Here is an 8,336-nt window from a genome sequence, read left to right as displayed (position 1 = left end):
AGTAATATTTGGGTTCGCCCTAGGTCCCTGGCCTATCTAGTCTCAGGTTCTTGGCCAACTGAGAAGTATTAGGGGTGAGTTCCCTCTCATGGAGTGGGGCTTAAAGCCAATCGACGTGGGTTAGCTAATCCTACAAGTTTTACAAGCAGGTCACCACTACAGATTGAAGAGTTTGTAGGAGGTTGTGTTCACCTTTCTCCCTCTGTAGCACACAGAGTACCTTCTGGCACTATGAACACTAGTCATTAGGAGCGAGGGCTCTAGGTAGAAACTTCTCCATGTTCAATGGGCTCTGTAGGGATTTTCAGCAATAGGGCCTTATCATTATTTTGCAGAGAGTAACCCATAGCCTTGACAATAGTCTTGGTTTGGGGGTTCCCATGGGACCCCTTTGACCAACAAGTAGATTATATGTAACCCATTCCTAGAGCTGGAGGTTTCATTTGGTGGTAAGGGATGTCCATTTTGGGGTCCATCTCTGCTGTTTGGCAATTCCATTGTAGATTACCTTCATATATATATATGTATGTGTATTATATGTATTATAATATATATTTATATATCATACAAATTTCATATACATGTATATATATGAAAAATATTTTTGGAAAAGCTTCTACTGTATTGGGTTTCCATATAACCTGTCAAATGGCACTTACTTTTAGCTGTCCCTCTCTACTTCCTCTCAAAAACTTAATACAAGGCTGGTGAGATGGTGAAAGGAGAGAACTCACTTATCAAAGTTGTCCTTGAACCTTCCTGTGTGTGCTTCGGCATGCATGCATACCCCCACATAAATAAATAAAAACATAAAAATTAACATAATAGTTGTACAAATTTAGTGATACAATATGTTAATTTGGTACTTATACACAATATGTTGGGTCTTGGCGTAATTAGCATTTTCATCTCAAACATTTATCACTGTTTTATATTGAGAAAGTCACCTTCTCTGTCCTAGTTATTCTTTTTTTATTTTATATTTATTTATTCATTTTTACATCCCGTCATAGCCCCCTCCCTCCTCTCCTCCTTGTCATATCTTCCCACCCTCCCTCCCTGTTTCACCTATCCCCCTTCCCCTACTCCTCAGGGAAGGGAGCTCTCACTCACCCACCCTAGCATATCAAGCTACATCAGGACTGATTGAATCCTCTTTCCCTGTGGAATGCTCAGGTAGCCCCTCCAGGGAAAAGTGATCCAAAAGCAGGCAACAGAGTCCAGTCACAGTCAACTCCCATTCCCCTTACTAGGGAACCTATGGGGAATAAGCGACCATAGGATACATCTGTGTAGAGGGCCTAGGTCCAGTCCATGAGTGGGTCTTGGTTGGTGTTTCAGTCTACACACACACACGCACAAGACAGGCCATAATTAGCTGCTCTGTTGGTCTCCTTGTGGAGCTTCTGTCCCCAGTGGAGCCTTTTATCCTTCCCCCAATTCTTCCACGAGGCTCCCCATGCTCTACCCAATAACTGGTTACAAGTCTCAGCATCTGTTTCCATCAGGTGCTGGGTGGAGCCACTCAGAGGACAGCTTTGCTTGGCACCCCTTTACAAGCATGGCGGATTATCGTTAATCATGTCAGGGACTGGCTGTCTCCCATGGGCTGAGTCTCAGGTTGGGCCAGGCATTGGTTGGATATTTCTTCTACCTCTGCTCTATTTTTGTCCCTGCATATCTTGTAGGAAGGGTAAATTTTGCTCCAAGGTTTTTGAGGGTGGATTGATGTTCCCCCCTCTCCACTAGGAGCTGTGTCTAGTTTGAGGGCGGCTTCTTCAGCCTCCATGACCCTTGTTATTAGGAGTCTCAGTGCTCCTTGTCTTGCCCTGTTCCCTCTATTTAATCACTTTTGCTGTCTATTCTGTTTCTACTTTTGAGTGGGAGTTAAGCATCCTCCCTTGGGTCCTCCTTGTTATTTATCTTCTTTGGGTCTGTGATTGTCCTGTACCATTTGGCTAAAATCCACTTGTAAGTGTGTGTCTTTCTGTGTCTGTGTTACCTCACTTAGGATGATCTTTTCTACTTCTATCCATTTGCCTGCAAATTTCATGATTTTTGTTGTTTTTAATAGCTGAGTAGCATTCCACCACTGTGTAAACGTACCACAATTTTTTACCCATTCTTTGTCTGAGGGACAGCAAGGTTATTTCCAGATTCTGGGTATAACAAATAAAGGTCCTATGAACATGGCTGAGCAATTGTTGCTGTTGTTTGGTAGAGCATCTTTTGGGTATATACCCAGAAGTGGTATAACTGGGTCTTGAGGTAGAATTATTCCCAATTTTCTGAGATATCACCAGACTGATTTCCAGAGTGCTTGTACAAGTTTGCCCTGCCACCAACAATGGAGGAGTGTTCCTCTTTCTCCACATTCTTGCCAGCATGTGTTGTCTCACTTTTTTTTTGCTCTTAGCCTTTCTTATAGGTGTAAGATGGTGTTTCAGAGTAGTTTTGATTTGCATTTCCCTAATGACTACGGACTGTAGGCTTAGATTTTCCACCTAACCTACTTAATTCAAGGTTCTTAAAATGCTTCTATCTCCCTTTTACCCACTGACAAGAGGTAGGAGAGAAAGAATGTTATCAGGTGAAGGGGGTTTTAGATGTTTTTAGAAGTAGTTCTTTGGTATGAGTCCACTCTTCATTGTCCGGATACCAGCAGTCCAGTCCAGAGGCCAACACCAAGCAGCAGCATGAATCAGCATGATTCAGAAGATCGGGACAAGTCAGCGAAATCCACAAGACTCAGTTGGATTGTCCTGAGAAGTTCTCTGGATCGTTTCTTTCTGCAAAGTCAAATGTAGAGGCACAAAGATTAGCACAGCGATGTCGATCCAAAAAGTGATGTCTCACTGTTCATGAGCTTCTGTATACTCCTCTCCTTAGAGTCCACCCACAGATGTTATCAGCTGACCAAAGCCACGCCCTTTTCACAAGACAGATGACAGCAAACACCATGTGCCCTCTCACAAGCCAGTCTCCAACAAAACATCACATGCCCTCTCACAGGAGAGCTTCTAGCAAAGCATCTCGTGACTCAACCGAGTCGTCAAAGAAACCAGAAACTTCCACTACAAAGGATGTTGAGCATTTCTCTAAGTGCTTCTTGGTCACTAGAATCCTCTGTTGAGGATTCTCAACAGAGATTATTTAGTTTTGTTGGTGTTTAATTTACTGAGTTCTTCATATATTTTGGATATTAGCCCTTTGTCAGATGTAGGGTTGGTGAAGATCTTTTTGAAATCTGTAGGCTGTCATTTTGTTCTATTGACAGTGTCCTTTGCCTTCCAGAAGCTTTCCAGTTTCATGAGGTCCCATTTGTTAATTGTTGATCTTAGAGCCTGAACTCTTAGAACTTCTGGAGGTATCACCATCCCTGGTTTCAAGCTGTACTACAGAGCAATAGTAATAAAAACTGCATGGTACCGGCATAGAAATAGACAGGTTGATCAATGGAATAGAATCGAAGACCCAGAAATAAATCCACACATCTATAGACACTTGATTTTTAATAAAGAAACCAAAAGTATAAAATGAAAAACAGAAAGCATCTTCAACAAATTGTGCTAGTCTCACTAAATGTCTGCATGTGAGAGGACCAGGCCTTACTCCCTCCCCCCAAAATTCATCAGTCCCAGGAACTGGGCCATAGGTCACCAATTCCAGGAATAAAACCATAAAATTACCTACCAGAGGTAACCACAAGAATGGGAAGGTATCTTATCTCAGGGTGGGGCATCTGTGCTGGGCAACCCACCAACCTAACATTCCTGAGTGCTAGTTAACTCAATGTTAGTTATATTAGTTAGCCAATCACTTTGTAACAGCTTGCCCTTGATGAATGTCACCAAATCACATAATTGCTAAGCTGGGAATTCCCAGTTTTTGCTCAACCCCCCCCCCCAAAAAAAAACCCTGCCATGCAGCTGCTTGGAACTTCCCTCTCTGATCCACTGTGTGAGCTATGATGGAGAGACTAAGCCTAAGCCTGAATAAAGCTCTTTGCTCTTGCATATGTGGTCCAGCTCCTTGTGGTCTTTGATGACCCTAAGATCTGAGCATAACACATGTAGAAGAATGTAAATAGATTCATAACTATCACCCTGCAGAAAACTCAAGTCTGAGTGGATCAAAGACCTCAACATAAGACAGATACACAAAGTTTAATAGAAGAAAAAGTGGGAAAGAGCCTTGAACACGTAGGCACAGAAAACAACTTCCTAAACAGAACACCTACAGCTCAGACACTAAGGTCAACAATTAATAAATGGAACCTCACGAAACTGAAAAGCTTCTGTAAGGCAAAGGATACCACTAATAGGACAAAATGGGGGCCTACAGAATGGGAAAAGATCTCCACCAACCTTCATCAGACAGAGGGCTGATATCCAAAATCTATCCTCACAGCAAGCCATGAGGAGACTATCACACCAGAAGCACAAGAAAATGATCTTAAATCTGAGGTTATGAAAATAATTAAGATCTTAAAAAAATAAAATAAATCCCTCAAAAAATGCAAGAAAATACAATGAAACAAGTGAAGAAATTGAATAAATCCCTTAAAGAAACACAGAAAAAATACAGGTGAAGGAATTGAATAAATACCTTAAATAAATACAGGAAAATACAACCAAACCGGAGAAGGAATGAATAAACTGTCAAAGATCTAAAATAATGGAAATAGAAGCAATAAAGAAAACACAATCTGAGGCAATTCCTGGAGATGGAGAACCTAGGGAAGAGAATAGAAACTACAGACAAAAGCATCACCAACAGATTACTAGAGACACAGAAGAGAGAATCTCGGATATAGAAGATACGATTGAAGAAATAGATACATCAGTCAAAGAAAATGTTAAATATAAAAGGTTCCTGAGACAAAAACATTCAAGAAATCTGGGACAATATAAAAAGGCCAAACCTAAGAATAATAGGAATAGAAGAAGGAGAACACTGTAAGCTCTAAGACCCAGAAAATATTTTCAACAAAATCATAGAAGAAAACTTCCACAACCTAAAGAAAGAGATAACTATAAACATGCAAGAAACCTACAGAATAGCAAATAGATTAGACCAGAAAAGAAAATCTTCCAGTCACATAATAATCAAAACACTAAATGTAGAGAACAAAGAAAGAATATTGAAAACTGCAAGGGAAAAAGACTAACTCACATATAAAGGCAGACCTTATCAGAACTACACCTGACTTCTCACCAGAAACTCTAAAAATAAAAAGGGCTTGGACAGACATCTTAAAGACACTAAGGGACCACAGATGTCAGCCTCAACTGTTATATCCAGGAAAACTTTTAATCACCATAGAGGAAGAAAACAAGATATTCCATGACAAAAACAAATTTAAACAATACCTATCCACAAATCCAGCTGTACAGAGGACACTAGAAGGAAAACTCCAACCCAGGAGACAAATCATACCCAGGAAAACACAAGAAATAAATAACCCCACAACAGCAAAACAAAAAGAGGGGAGGCACCCCCCACCCCCCCACACACACACTACCATCACCATCAATAACAGGAATCAACAACCGCTGGTCTTTAATATCTCTCAACATCATTGGATTCAAATTCCCAATAAAAAGATACAGGTTAACAGAATGGATACATAAACAGGACCCATCATTCTGTTGCATACAAGAAACATACCTCAGCAACAATGATAGACATTACCTCAGAATAAAGGGCTGGGAAAGATTTTTCAAGTAAATGACCACAAGAATCAAGCTGAAGTAGCTATTTTAATATCTAATAAAATAGACTTTCAACCAAAATTGATCAAAACAGATGGGGAAGGGCACTTCATATTCATCAAAGGAAAACTCCACCAAGACAATGTCTCAATTCTGAACATATATGCCCCAAATGCAAGAACCACATCCATAAAAGAAACATTACTAAAGCTTAAATCACTCATCAAACACATGTTAATAGTAGGAGACTTCAACATACCTCTCTCACCAACATACAGATCATCGAGATAGAAATTAAGCAGAGAAATAACGAAAGTAACCGGCATTTTGAGTCTATTGGACCTAACCAATATCTACAGAACATTCCATCCAAACACAAAAGAATATATTTTCTTTCAGCACCTCATGGAACCTCCTCCAAAACTGACCACATACTCGGACACAACCACGCCTCAACAAACACGAGAAAATTGAAATAATACCTCCTATCAAACCTCATGGATTAAAGCTAGACTTCAACAACAACAGAAACAACAGAATGCCTACAAACTCATGAAAACTGAATAACTCTACTTAATGACCACTGGATCAGGGAGGAAATAAAGAAAGATATTAAAGACTTTCTAGAATACAATGAAAGTGAAGACACAGTGTATCCAAACTTATGGAACACAATGAAAGAGTGCTAAGAGGAAAGTTCACAGCACTAAGTGCCCTCATAAGAAACGTGGAGAGAGCTCATACTAGCAATTTAACAGCTCACCTGAAAGCTCTAGAAAAGAAGGAAGCATACACACCCAAGAGGAGTCAACAGCAGGAAATAATCAAACTCAGGGCTGAAATGAATAACCTAGAAACAAAGAGAACAATACATAGAAACAACAAAACCAAACAGTGGTTCTTTGAGAAAATCAACAAGATAGACAAACCCTTGGATAAATTAACTAAAAGACAGAGGTAAAGTATCCAAATTTAAAATCAGAAATGAAAAGGGAGGCATAACAATAGACACCAAAGAATCATTAGGTCTTATTTCCAAAACCTGTACATCACAAAATTGGAAAATTTAAATGAAATGGACAATTTTAATGATAGATACTACTTATCAAAGTTAAATCAAAAGCCTCCCAACCGAATCTTATGAAAAAAGTGGGAAACAGTAAGATCTGGAGAGAACAGGAACGCCACAAGGAGAGCAACAGAGCCAAAATATCTGAGCACAGGAGTCTTTCCTGAGACTGATACTCCAACCAAGGACTATGCATGGAGATAACCTAAGACCCCTGCACAGATGTAGCCCATGGCAGTTCAGTATCCAAGTGGGTTCCATTGTAATAGGAACAGGGACTGTCTCTGACATGAACTGATTGGCCTGCTCTTTAATTACCTCCCCCTGAGGGGGAAGCAGCATTACCAGGCCACAGAAGAAGACAATGCAGCCACTCCTGATGAGACCTAATTGACTAGGATCAGAAGGAAGGAAAAGAAGACCTCCCCTATCAGTGGACTTGGGGAGGGGCATGCATGCAGAGGGTGGAGGAAGGGAGGGATTGGGATGGGAGGAGGGAGGGAACTACAGGGGGATACAAAGTGAATAAAGTGTAATTAATAAAGAAAAAAACCTCCCAACCAAAAAAAAAGTCCACAAAATAGAAACAGAAGGAGCATTACCAAACTCATTCTATGAAGCTACAGTCACCTTGATACATAAACCACACAAAGACCCAACAAAGAAAAAGAAAGAAAATTTCATACCAATCTCCCTTATGAACATTGATGCAAAAATACTCAGTAAAATACTTGCAAATCAAACCCAGGAATATTTCAAAAATATCACTCACCATGATCAAGTAGGCTTCATTCCAGGAATGAAGTGATGGTTCAACATAGTGTAATCCACCATATAAACAAACTGAAAACACACACACACACACACACACACACACACACACACACACACATGATAATCTCATTAGATGCTGAAAAGGCCTTTGATAAAATTCAGCACCCTTTCGTGTTTAAAGTCTTGGAGAGATCAGGGATAAAAGGCACACACCTAAACATAATAAAGGCAATATACAGCATGCTTATAGCTAACATTAACTTAAATGGAGAGAAACTTAAAGCAATCCCACAAAAATCAGGGACAAGACAAGACTGCCCACTTTCCCCATATCTCTTCAATATGGTACTTGAAGTTCTAGCTAGAGTATTAAGACAAGTAAAGGAGACAAAGGTGATAAAAATTGGAAGGGAATCTAGGTTATCTCCATGAATAGTCCTTGGTTGGAGTATGAGTCTCTGGGAAGTTCCCTGTATTCAAGTTTTCTGGTTCTGTTGTTCTCCTTGTGGGGTTCCTGTCCTCTCCAGCTCTGGTTACATAGTAATGGGAAGAGGGACTGCCTCTAACATAATCTGATTGGCCTGCTCTTTGATCACCTCCCCTGAGAGGGGAGCAGCCTTACCAGGCCACAGAGGATGACAATGCAGCCACTCCTGATGTGATCTGATAGACTAAGATCAGAAGGAAGGAAAAGAGGACCTCCTTATCAGTGGACTTGGGGAAGAGCATTCGTGAAGAAGGGGTAGGGAGGGTGGGACCGGGAGGGGAGGAGGGAGGGG

This window comes from Psammomys obesus, unplaced genomic scaffold (assembly GCF_907164565.1).
Source record: "Psammomys obesus unplaced genomic scaffold, mPsaObe1.curated_primary_1811, whole genome shotgun sequence".
Classification (NCBI taxonomy): domain Eukaryota; kingdom Metazoa; phylum Chordata; class Mammalia; order Rodentia; family Muridae; genus Psammomys; species Psammomys obesus.
Note: the sequence above shows the minus strand (reverse complement) of the source record.